Source organism: Dendropsophus ebraccatus, chromosome 12 (assembly GCF_027789765.1).
Source record: "Dendropsophus ebraccatus isolate aDenEbr1 chromosome 12, aDenEbr1.pat, whole genome shotgun sequence".
NCBI classification, from domain to species: Eukaryota; Metazoa; Chordata; class Amphibia; order Anura; family Hylidae; genus Dendropsophus; species Dendropsophus ebraccatus.
Window position 1 is genome coordinate 53,489,135 of NC_091465.1, and position 13,682 is coordinate 53,502,816.

Sequence of the window (13,682 nt, forward strand, 5' to 3'; positions counted from 1 at the left end):
AGTGATAGCCTTTACCCTGTACAAATCTCCGACCTTACCAGCACCAAAGCAACCCCAGACCATCACATTACCTCCACCATGCTTAACAGATGGCGTCAGGCATTCTTCCAGCATCTTTTCATTTGTTCAGTGTCTCACAAATGTATTTCTTTGTGATCCAACACCTCAAACCTGGATTCATCCATACATAACACTTTTTTTCCAGTCTTCCTCTGTCCAATGTCTGTGTTCTTTTGCCCATCTTAATCTTTTTCTTTTATTGGCCAGTCTCAGATATGGCTTTTTCTTTGCCACTCTGCCCTGAAGCCCAAAATCCCGCAGCCGCCTCTTCACTGTAGATGTTGACACTGGTGTTTTGTGGGTACTATTTAATGAAGATGCCAGTTGGGGACCTGTGAGGCATCTGTTTCTCAAACTAGAGACTCTAATGTGCTTATCTTCTTGCTTAGTTGTGCAACGCGGCCTCCCACTTCTTTTTCTACTCTGGTTAGAGCCTGTTTGTGCTGTCCTCTGAAGGGAGTAGTACACACCATTGTAGGAAATCTTCAATTTCTTAGCAATTTCTCGCATGGAATAGCCTTCATTTCAAAGAACAAGAATAGACTGTCGAGTTTCAGATGAAAGTTCTCTTTTTCTGCCCATTTTGAGCGTTTAATTGACCCCACAAATGTAATGCTCCAGAAACACAATCTGCTCAAAGGAAGGTCAGTTTTGTAGCTTCTGTAACGAGCTAGACTGCTTTCAGATGTGTGAACATGATTGCACAAAGGTTTTCTAATCATCAATTAGCCTTCTGAGCCAATGAGCAAACACATTGTACCATTAGAACACTGGAGTGATAGTTGCTGGAAATGGGCCTCTATACACCTATGTAGATATTGCACCAAAAACCAGACATTTGCAGCTAAAATAGTCATTTACCACATTAGCAATGTATAGAGTGTATTTCTTTAAGGTTAGGACTAGTTTAAAGTTATCTTCATTGAAAAGTACAGTGCTTTTCCTTCAAAAATAAGGACATTTCAATGTGACCCCAAACTTTTGAATGGTAGTGAGTGTATATATATATTATATAAACAAGGATGAAAAAATATCACCATGTGTGGTTCAAAATAGGGAAAAGGTCCGGTTGTTTTCAGAGATGAGCGGACTTTTCGGATTTCTGGTTTGTGAACCAGAAATCCGAAAAGTCCGCTCATCTCTAGTAGTTACTAAAAATAATTCACCATTGAGTACAAGAAAATTTGCCATTGATTATTGGTACTATAATGTAAAAACATTTGAGCAACTATATGACTATGTGCCAGAATCACTACCCATAGACTTTTTTTTTTTTTTTTTTTTTGATACATCGATATATAACTTTGCTAAAGGACAATGAGAGTTTTATCAGTTGTCTCACTAACACAGGACAAATATGGTGATGACTGCCAAACAATAGTTACATTGCATAGGGAACAATAGAACTACAATATCCTCCCTCATGTAACCCTTAATAGTCTACACCAGATTCTTATATTTTCTAAGGTTCATCATTTGCTGTAAGCGAATGTCAAATGATTGTGCAACAAGGACTGCACGGACATCATTATTGATGTCCATTCAGCCTTTGTTGCATATAAATAATAAAGAATAAAGAAGAAAATATAGAAAATAATAAAGTTTTACTTACCTTTCCACGGTCCCCAGTGTCCTGCTGGCTTTTCCCCACTCACCGCCGCTGCCAGAGCCGGACTATGAGTTGGGAGAAGTAAGTGCTTCCTCACTCCCTGGTTCTCGCTATTGATTTAGACAAAAAAAAAGTATTTTTATTGAAAAATACAAAATACACTCTTACAATTTTTATATTTTGCTAATTCCAAACAGTTTTTAGACAGAATATTTACATGCAATAACAGGTAATGAACAAATATGGTCTGTCTCTTACTGTTCATTGTCTTCTATCTGTTCCCTTACTAAAGATTAGTTATTTTCAGTTTCCAGGCTGCATTCTTGTGTATTTTCCTTATGTAGTCAGTCCCACACTGGCTCCACTATGTTATCTGCACTGCTGAATTCCAGACATTTTTTAAGATTTTGTGATTTACTGTGCAGGAATCAAAGCCTAAAAGGAGGGGGCAGTGAGTACAAATATTTCAGGTATTAGGATAAAGGAAATATAACAAACTAGAGGCAGCAACGAGATCAAAAAAGCAAAACTAATAAAGGGAAAAAAGTAAAGGCTCAAAGGAATATTTATATGTATTTCAGATGGTAATGCTACATGCAATAAGGTTTAGGGCATGACGTGCACTTAAGAAAGTAGATGTTCAGATCAGGACCTTTATTTCTCTTTTAATGGGGCATGATCTTATCAAGAGTATAACAAACAGATTTGTAGGGAATACAGCCTAGCAGAAAATGATGGCTAGCCCTGGGTTCCAGGCTACCATGGAACTATCATGGAACAGTTTCTGAGTGTCACGTGACCCCCACATGTAGGCTGCGCCTGCTTTCGTAAAGCAAGCTTTAAGTGATCTGGAACAACTGATAACATCTGGCCAGCACATCATTCCACGGCCTGGCAGAAGACACAACCATTTGAGATGGGAAGATGGACGGTTGGGTTGTTTTGTTTTTTTCCGTTGGTGTGAAGAGGAGCACTGTGGCGGGCTCATTATAGTTTCGCACACAGATGTTTGGAGGCACATAAGGAGCCTTATAGAAGTGTGAGGACACAGAAGGGGGTCTTTTCTGAAGCCTGAGGGCATGGAAGAGGACCTAAAACAGTGTATGGACATAGAAGCTAAGTTAAAACAAAGCAAGGAAGCAAGAAAGGTGCCTTATTGGAGTTCAATTGGAATGTTCTCCTTGACTTGCACCTCCAACTAACACCAGTGATGAACAAATTTCTTCTTATGGGGATAAAGAAGGAGGCCTAAAAAATAGTGAAAAAAAATATAAAGCAGACAGTAATCCATGGTATAGAGAAATGTGTTAAACATTAGAGAGTAGGAAACTCTCACCTCAAACTGTTGTGCAAACAGAGGCAGAACACACAATTTATATAGGCTCAGGGTTAATAGCCAGACATCCACTACAAGACGTTTCAAGGCCATTTCGGTGCTAATAGAGGGGCCAGAGGGGCCTTGAAACATGTTAGAAACAAAGAAACATAGATTGTTAACAGAAACAGACCACCTGGTCCATCTAGTCTGTCCTTTTACATGTTGTGTTTTCTTATATCAAGGAATAAAAGTATTTTTGGTTCTATGAGATGGGGTCCATTCAGTCAGAGTGCTGCCTCAGTAATCATGGTGAATTGAGGGTTGTAGTCTTGCACCCAGACTGCCTAATTTACAAATGATTTAAACCGAAGAGTTAATAAAAATGGTGCTGATGATGAAGGTAACAAAATTACCTTCATCCTCATCATTACAAGCACTATGTGAACATATTAGCAGGTATAATAGCAGTTTAGAATCTTCTAATGTTAGTTTTCCTTTAAAAAATTAACCCTTCTGAGTGTTGACATTTGTCATCTTAGTGCTTAGCTCCCTCCATGGTGCACTACATTCCAGGGGTCAGTAGTACACATGCAGTTCCTTACGTTCCCTGACTTCCTAGCCAATCACAACACAGCCATTACATACTTCTCTCTGCTGTGCTATGCACTAGACCTGGTAAAGGTGCACCCAACAGGCTTACACTTTGCTGGGCTGGGGATCCCAGGTCCCCGCTGCAGGAGTGACATCACGTGTCCCGGGTAGCTGGGAGAACAAACAGCGGGAGACTGCGCAGGGCCAGGTGAGTATGTGTATGTGGCTGCACCATAAAGGCAGACCATGCTTCGTTGGGCCCCCTTACCCCGCAGGCCTCATAGCAGTTGCGTGGTGTGTCTTCATGGTAGCTACGCCACTGTATACTATAGATTGAATGTGGAGATCTGAAGGAAAAAGGGGTCCTTGATGTAATGAGTTTGTAAGGTGCTGTCTGAGCAGATGTTAAAGAAACTTAAAAGGGTAACAAATCTAACCTATTAATATAACCATTTTGTGCAGGAGGTGCCTAGGAGGAAGGTAAATCTCTTACCTTTTATCCTCTGCTGGACTGGGTTAGCAATGTGTCATGTGACCAGAAATCAAATAAACATCAAACAAAGAAACTGCTGCTGCTGTGATAAGCTAAGAGAGCAGCTTTTACTTTGTAAGGACAGTGAAAACTGTCTGTAGGCTTGCAGCTTGCAGGTACACAGGTTTTCTTAGAATTTCATACATTAAGTGATTTACAACAATGTTAGGAATAACATAGGCTATGAAATAAAGGGAAGTTGTTTGAAACAACCATTTAAGTGACCATTTAAGATCATTAAGCCAGAAGAAGAGAAAGATACAAAGACAGTGTTATATCTCAGGAATGTGATGGATACACAGCATAGACTGGTCACTACTGCTCTCTAATGTTCTCTATGCTGCTTCTTAGGACATACTATAGAGATATAGGGGAGCATGATCCCCTCCCCTGGGTGTATACAGTGTATTAGCGAAATCATAGAGCTAGGTTCCACCCACTAGTTTAAGGTCAAACAAAAACTGGAGACTGAGCCTGTAGAGAGGAAGACTGGTGAAATATAGAATGCATAGCAGTTTTTACAAATTATATATTGCGTCTTCAACTGTCCAGAAATAAAGCAGAAAAAATATATACAGAAATCCCTAAGCACAGAAGCTAAGCTGGCATCAACAAATCACAACAGGCCCTGCTAAATTTAGACAAAATCATGAGCACTTCTTTATGTGACCTCTCTCAAGGGAAAGCAACTGTAATAAACCTATGGAACTGAGAACTACAAGAACAATGAATCATAGTCATCATTCTTATATAATTATTAACCATTCCAGGTCAATCACATTAGGAGAGCAAAGGCACGTATGATTACCTTCCCATTATTTTACCACAAGATATAACTGTTCTCACTTTGATTCCATCTGTCTTCTTAAAGTATAAGGCATTTTAAATTTACAAGTCGGGGGTATTTATCATAGTTGGCGGAAACCTTCACACAAGTTAGAAAATTTATGACCATAAGTGCCAGCAATAACATACTACCATAACATTACCTTTCAAGTAAAGACATGAAGGGAAGAAATCTGTACATAGTTATCTACATGCATGCTCATCTGACAGACATCTGCTGCCTGACTTAGCCGCTTTGGAAAGTTTCTAACTGCACAACATATGTATGGCCTATGAATCCTTTGTATGGGAAACAATGTATTTTATATTCTTTAGCAAAAAAAGCATTTTTTGTAAAATAATGAGATGTAGAGCATGATGTATTAAGGGTCCTATTACACGGAGCGATTTTTAACGACTAACGATAAACGATCGCAAACGAGATTGTTAATCGTTTACCTGAAATCGTTCACCATATTACACAGAATGATATACATTAGTTACAATCGTTATTGCGATCGTTAATATGATCGTTTTTCCCTTCTGATCCAAGAAAAACAATGAACAATGTGCTATTACACTGAACGATTAGTGAAAAAATGCGGAACTTGAGCGAACGAACATGGAATTACAGCGAACGATTAGCGATAAATTTTTAGGTTCAGAACTTTATCAACGATCAATGACATACGAACAATTTTTTCGATCATTGCCTGCAATTACACAGAATGATTATTGTTTAAATTCAAATGATTTAATGATTTTTCGCACGATAATCGTCCGTGTAATAGGGCCCTAACACTGCATGGCCACTATGTGTGATTGGATGGCCGACACAGATTTTTATGTATGGATCCCTGACTTGATAGATGATAACTATAGAACCACCTTTGGCCAGAGCTTTTCTTAAAGGGGTCATCCAGTGCTACAAACACATGGCCACTTTCTTCAGCACCAGAACCGCTCTGGTCTACAAATTTGGGTGGGGTTTGCTGCTCTGTTCCTTTGAAATTAATAGACTGGTGCTGTCTCTGGAAGAAAGTGGCCATGTTTTTGTAGCACTGGATAACCCCTTTAACTGGTCTGTGTATCACAAGAAATGCATTAAGATGAATAACTATTAGTTGAAATACGAGCAAAAAGATAGAAAGAGAGGGGTGAAAAGTGCAAAAGAAGCTATCATCATCGGTGACATGGGAAGGAATGGATGGTGGTCAAGGAAAATGCTAATTTGCTGCAAAATCCTAGATATGATCTAGTACAGGGGTAGGGAACCCTTCCTCTTCAGCTGTTGCAAAACTACAAATCCCATCATGCCTAGACAGCCAAAGCTTCAGCTTTGGCTTTCCAGGCATGATGGGAGTTGTAGTTTTGTAACAGCTGGAGAGCCAAGGTTCCCCACCCCTGATCTAGGATATAAACCACCACCTATATAATTTGATACCAGAAAATAAAGAACATAAGCCATAAGAAAACAGAAAGACATAACTAGGAAACTTGCAAACATAATATATCATATCAGGCGTTCATAGCATACGGGCGTATACAAAGGGCTTTGCTAAACATTTATTCTGTGTGTCTACTGGTTGCCACCACTAGGGAGAGCTGATCACACATGCATTTATGTAGCTCCATAACACTCCATAGGGAAATTTATAAATATACAGTGCCTTGAAAAAATGTGGAAAACTTTAAGGCGTATAAATACTTTTTTTTTTAAGCTACACTCACAAATTTAAATGTATTTTATTTGGATTTCATGTTATAGACCAACGCAAAGTAATAAGTAATTGTGAAGTGTAAAGAAAACGATATATGGTTTTCAGGAAGCTTGTGACACAGTTGCATCTCTTTACTCATAGAGGGCAGACTTGATATCTGCAATACCTTACCAGGGAACCTAAGCCCCATACAACTTTGCAAGGATCTAAAAATGAACTTGTTTTAAAAAGTATAAAACTATACTTTTTTTTTTTTTTGCAGGTATAAACCCAAGCCATGAGGACTAAAGTACAATTATGAGAAATGGAACATATGAGAAATCTTCTATCCACATTTCTAGCCACAAACAGATGCCACTGTCCTACAGGAAACACAAGGATATAAAATAAACTGGACGTTTTTGTCTGCCAATAACCTCAGCTGCTGAGACAACTCCCACGTAAGTATAATCTACTCTTTATTAATTCTCTATTCTAGTCTGTGTAGTGTTTTCCTGTTTGTCTCTTGTGAACACTGGTACAGGGGAGGTGTCATGCCTAAACACAGAAGTAGCTACAGAAATCTAGCTACTACCTCAGTGCTGCCACAGCTTTCTTTCTATTCAGTGTACAGTTGCTGTATTACACATCTGTCAGAAATAGTCATATACATGGTGTAAGTCAGGCTAAAAACTGTGCAGTGTATTGTGGTCATACTCATCGTAGAATTTGTACATTTGTAGAAAAGTACGATATCCAGCTCCATCTACCACTTTCTGTTGCTCAGTAGGAGTCTGCCTGCTCTTATTTGGTCCTCTTTAAGAAATCCTGGCTCTAAGCTATGTGTAGCAATACTCTGTAATAACAGTTTTATTATAAGCTATTAACGCGTGATTGATGGAGGACCAACCTCTGAGAGTCCTATTAGGATAATAAAGGAGTCATGGTGCTATCAGTTCAATTCATTGTTCACACTAGCACATAGGCTTATTTTATGGTACTGTAATTTGTCCTATTCACTTGAATGAGATAAACTACAATACCAGGCACAACAGTCAGTACAGACTGTATGATCAGTGCTGCCTTTTCATTGTGCTGCTCGAAACTACATTTCCCATCATGCAATGCTTATGCCTGATGATGGTGAAGTAGCAGAGCTGAGACAATGAAGGAGATGATGACAGTGTAGCAGAGCTGAGATGGCTGTGTCGGTGTAGCAAAGCTGAGTTGGAAGTGACGGTGTAGCAGAGCTGCGTTGGCTGTGTCGGTGTAGCAGAGCTGAGTTGGGGACGCCGGTGTAGCAGAGCTGAGTTGGGGACGCCGGTGTAGCAGAGCTGAGTTGGGGACGCCGGTGTAGCAGAGCTGAGTTGGGGACGCCGGTGTAGCAGAGCTGAGTTGGGGACGCCGGTGTAGCAGAGCTGAGTTTGCGAGGACGCCGGTGTAGCAGAGCTGAGTTGGGGATGGCGGTGTAGCAGAGCTGAGTTGGGGATGCCAGTGTAACAGAGCTGAGTTGGGGATGCCAGTGTAGCAGAGCTGAGTTGGTGGGAACGCCGATGCAGCAGAGCTGAGTTGGGGATGCCGTTGTAGCAGAGCTGAGTTGGGGATGCCGATGCAGCAGAGCTGAGTTGGGGATGCCGGTGCAGCAGAGCTGAGTTGGGGATGCCGGTGCAGCAGAGCTGAGTTGGGGATGCCAATGCAGCAGAGCTGAGTTGGGGGTGCCGATGCAGCAGAGCTGAGTTGGGGATGCCGGTGCAGCAGAGCTGAGTTGGGGATGCCGGTGCAGCAGAGCTGAGTTGGGGATGCCGATGCAGCAGAGCTGAGTTGGGGATGCCGGTGCAGCAGAGCTGAGTTGGGGATGCCGGTGCAGCAGAGCTGAGTTGGGGATGCCGGTGCAGCAGAGCTGAGTTGGGGATGCCGGTGCAGCAGAGCTGAGTTGGGGATGCCGGTGCAGCAGAGCTGAGTTGGGGATGCCGGTGCAGCAGAGCTGAGTTGGGGATGCCGGTGCAGCAGAGCTGAGTTGGGGATGCCGGTGCAGCAGAGCTGAGTTGGGGATGCCGGTGCAGCAGAGCTGAGTTGGGGATGCCGGTGCAGCAGAGCTGAGTTGGGGATGACTGTGTAGCAGAGCTGAGTTTGCGGAGACGCCGGTGTAGCAGAGCTGAGTTGGGGATGCCGGTGTAGCAGAGCTGAGTTGGCGGGGACGCCGGTGTAGCAGAGCTGAGTTGGCGGGGACGCCGGTGTAGCAGAGCTGAGTTGGCGGGGACGCCGGTGTAGCAGAGCTGAGTTGGCGGGGACGCCGGTGTAGCAGAGCTGAGTTGGCGGGGACGCCGGTGTAGCAGAGCTGAGTTGGCGGGGACGCCGGTGTAGCAGAGCTGAGTTGGCGGGGACGCCGGTGTAGCAGAGCTGAGTTGGCGGGGACGCCGGTGTAGCAGAGCTGAGTTGGCGGGGACGCCGGTGTAGCAGAGCTGAGTTGGCGGTGATGCGGGCGATTGCGAGTGGCGGAGCTTGTGGCGGAGGGCGGAGCTAGTCGCGGGCGACTGCGGGGGGCGGAGCTACTCGCGGGCGATGGCGGGGGCGGAGCTAGTCGCGGGCGATGGCGGGGGGGGGCCCGCGGGTGAGTGCAGAGGCTATGCCGCGGGTGAGTGAGGGATGCCACGTGTGATGGGGGGGGGGGCGGCTGCTTGTGGGGCGGGGGGCTGTGTGCTGCGGGTGATTGCTGGACGGTGCCGGGAGGCTCTGGACACAGGGGTGAGCTCTGGGCTAGGGGTGACCGGGTGGCTGCTGTTAGGGAGGGAGACAGTGACATCTGCGCTGATCATTGTCTCCCTCTGTAACAGCAGCCACCCCATCAGTGTTCTCAGTCACTTCACTGTGCTGGGACTGAGGACACGTGATGCCGACACGGAGGGTGGGGGCCAGGAGCAGGGAGCGTGTCGGTGTGGTCTGAGGTCTGATGATTCTCTGCAATCCATGGAGGTGAATACAGCTGGATAACAGCAAAACTGTGCAGAATCCGTAATAACTTTATATTGGAAAGATGGAAAGCTACAGGTGGGCAGCGTATTAATGCAAAAATAATTTTGGGGGGAATACCCCTTTAACCCCTTAAGGACCGGGCATGAAATGGCCTTAAGGACCGGAGCAAATTTTATGAATTTGACCAGTGTCACTTTATTCATTAATAACTTCGGGATGCTTTTACCTATCCGGCTGATTCTGAGATTGTTTTCTCGTGACATATTGTACTTCACATTTCTTGTAAATTGGAGTCGATACTTATAACGAATCTTTATGAAAAAACTCAAAATAGCGTGAAAAATTGTGAAAAAATGCATTTTTCCAACTTTAAAACTTTTCTGCTTATACAGAAAATGGTTATACCACATAAATTATATATTAAATAGCATTAGCAACATGTCTACTTTATGTTGGCGGCATTTATTAAACTATATTTCATTATTTTTAGACAATAGGAAGCTTAAAACATTAGCAGCAAATTTCCAAATTTTCAGTAAAATTTCAAAATCAGATATTTTTAGGGAACTGTTCAGGTTTAAAGTGTATTTGAGGGGACTGTGTGTTAGAAAGCCCCACAAAGCACCCCATTTCAGAAACTGCACCCCCTAAACTCTGCAAAAGCACATCCAGAAAGTTTTTTAACCCTTTAGGGGAGTCACAGAAATAAAAGCTAAGTGTGTAAGAAATTTGAAAATTTTAATTTTCTGTGCAGAGATTTTATTGTAATCCAATATTTTTCATAATTATAAACCTATTACCAGAGAAATGCACCCCAATATTGATTGCCCCGTTTCTGCAGTTTATAGAAATACCCCATATGTGGCCCTATTGCGCTATTTGACGCAACCACAAGCCTCAGATATAAGGGAGCGCCTAGTGAATTTCAATGTCTCCGTTATTTTTGGTCTTTTTTGACTGTACCACTTCAGGTTGGCAGAGGCTCTGGGGTGCCAAAACCTAAAAAACACCCCTAAAGGGACACCATTTAGAAAACTACACCCCTCAAGGAATGTAACAAGGGGTGCGGTGAGCATCTGGACCCCACAGGTGCTTCACAGATTTTCCAAACAATATGGCTTGAAAAAAGACTAAAGTATTTTTTACACTAAAATGTTGTTCTAGCCTTCAATTTTTCATTTTCACAAAGGGATAAAAGGAAAAAAAAAAGTTTCTCCCGAGTACAGAAATACCCCACATGTGGACATAAAGTGCCAAGCGGGCGCAGGACGAGCCTCCAAAGGGAAGGAGCGCCAATTGGCTTTTGGAAGCTGGATTTCACTGGAATGGATTTCAAGGGCCATGTCGCATTTACAGAGCCCTCGTGCTGCCAAGACACTGGAAACCCCCCACAAGTGACCCCATTCTGGAAACTACACCCCTCAAGGAATCTAACAAGGGGTGCAGTAAGCATATGGACCCCACTGGTGACGGGCACAAATGTGGAAAAATGTGACGTGAAAGTGAAAATTTTCATTTTTTCACTTTCATGGCACAAATGTGCCCGTCATCCAGGGGTCCATATCCTCACTGCACCCCTTGTTAGATTCCTTGAGGGGTGTAGTTTCCAGAATGGGGTCACTTGTGGGGGGTTTACAGTGTTTTGGCAGCACAAGGGCTCTGTAAATGCGACATGGCGTTCATCATCCATTCTAGCCAAATCCAACCTCTAAAATCCAAATGGCGCTCCTTCCCTTCGGAGGCTTGCCCTGCACCCACATGGCGCTTTATGTCCAGATGTGGGGTATTTACGGACTCGGGGGAAATTGCTCTACACATTTTGTGTTTTTTTTTCTCTTTTAACCCCTTGTGAAAATGATAAATTCAAGGCTAGACCAACATTATAGTGTAAAAAATTTAATATTTCATTTTCACGCCACATTGTTCCACATTTGTGCCCGTCACCAGTGGGGTCCATATGCTGACTACACCCCTTGTTACATTCCTTGAGGGGTGTAGTTTCCATAATAGGGTCACTTGTGGGGGGTTTAACTGTCTTGGCAACACAGGGGCCTTTTGAATGCAACATGGCCCCTCGAAATCCATTCCATCCAAATCCAGCCTTCAAAAACCAAATGGCGCACCTTCCCTTTGGAGGCTTACCCTGCACCCGCATGGCGCTTTATGTCCACATGTGGGGTATTTCCGTACTCAGGGGAAATTGCTCTACACATTGTGTTTTTTTTTATCTTTTAACCCCTTGTGAAAATGAAAAAATCAAGACAAGATCAATGATTTAGAGTAAAAATTAAAAAAAAATTACACTAAATGTTGGTCTAGCCTTGATTTTTTTCCATTTCCACAAGGGGTTAAAAAAGAAAATGAACACAAAACGTGTAGTGTAGTTTCCCCTGAGTACGAAAATACCCCACATGTGGACATAATTTGCCATATGGGCACAGGGCAAGTCACCAAAAGGACAGAGCGCCATTTAGAGGCTGGAATGGGGGATGGAGGCCATGTCGCAATTACAAAGCTCCTGTGCTGCCAGAACAGTAGAAACCCCCGACAAGTGACCCAATTCTGGAAACTACACCCCATAAGGAATCTAACAAGGGGTGCAGTGAGCATATGGACCCCACTAGTGATGGGCACATGTGTAGAACATGTGCCGTGAAAATAAAAAATACCATTTTTTTCATTTTCACGTCCCAAATGTGGCCGTCACCAGGGGGCCATATACCCGCTGCCCCACTTGTTAGATTCCTTATGGGGTGTAGTTTCCAGAATGGGGTCACTTGTGGGGGGTTTCTACTGTCCTGGCCGCACAGAGGCTTTGTAATTGCATCATGGCATCCTCTAATGGGAATGGCGGCCATACCTACTTAGCTGGGGAAAAGGGACAATTCTAATTTATTTGGGGGTATTAGGCCAATTATTAGTTTATAAGGTTGAAAATGACAGGTGTCCATCAAACTCAATCTGTGTTGATCCAGAGGAAGGCAAAAACCCCTCGTGAGGCAGACGACAGTAGCCTCATCACAGGGGAAAAATTCCTTCCCGACTCCATATTGGCGATCAGAATAATCCCTGGATCAACGTGACCCCTGAAATAGGAATAAGGGACAGAATTTAGATAATGTAGAACCCCAGTGACGTGTGGTGCACCTTGGAGCGATCCAGTATGCAGAGGCCGGGGTGATCAGGACCCTTCCTGATCCCCCTGTTACCCCACACTCTGCACTTCTTCTGGGGTCTCCCTTTCTCCAGTGTGGGGGACGTCACCTGTAAAATGTTGCCCTGGTGCGATACGGGGTCCTTCATATCCAGAAGCGCTGGGTCCGCTCCATGGCTGCTAAATATTAGAGCTCTATTACTATTACTATTACTTCTGATATGTTCGGATCGTGCCGCAAGCTACAGTAGCTCGGGCAGCGAGGGACCAGAAGAGGGGGTGCTGGTATAAAGGTTATCCCCGTACAGGTGGTGACCTTTATCCAGCAGTGGGAAGATCAGTTCCCGGGCGATGTCCCCACTAACTCCGAGGATGAAGGGGGAAGGGGGCATCTGGGGGCTGGATTCGAGTGTCCCTTCCTTCATACACTCTAAGGGTACGTGCACACTGCGGAATCGCGAAGGATAACCCTTTGTGCATTCCGCAGTTGGCACCCGCCGGCGGACTGATGCAGGCGCACGTCTCCGTCCGTGTCGTAGACTCCATTCTATGCACGGGCGGATTCCGCTCTGCGTCCAACGTGTTGATGGAATGACGGATGATGGAATCCGCCCATGCATAGGATAGAGTCTATGACACGGGCGGAGACGCGCCCCTGCATCAGTCCGCCGGCGGGTGCCAGCTGCGGAATGCACAAAGGGTTATCCTTCGCCATTTCGCAGTGTGCACGTACCCTAAATCTGTAAGTGTACCCTGAGGTACTCTCACAGAGTTTGTAGAATTTCACGCCATACCGTCATCTCTTATTGGGACGGTACTGGCGGAAAAGACGTGTCTGGGGGGCAGCGTACGCTACGCTACCCCCCAGACATGTCACTGGATGATGAGGAGGATGAGGATGAATGGAGGAACAAAGGACC

General features: G+C 44.1%; 1 protein-coding gene across 1 annotated transcript in view; it reads left to right on the forward strand.

Annotated features, from left to right (window-relative positions):
* The window catches only part of PHLDB1 (pleckstrin homology like domain family B member 1), a 158,500-nt gene that overhangs the window by 15,052 nt on the left and 129,766 nt on the right, over positions 1 to 13,682 (forward strand). The window contains exon 2 of the mRNA XM_069948946.1: positions 6,919 to 7,096. The gene's annotated coding sequence lies outside the window, so the exon portion shown is untranslated. The remainder of the gene's footprint in view (positions 1 to 6,918; positions 7,097 to 13,682) is intronic.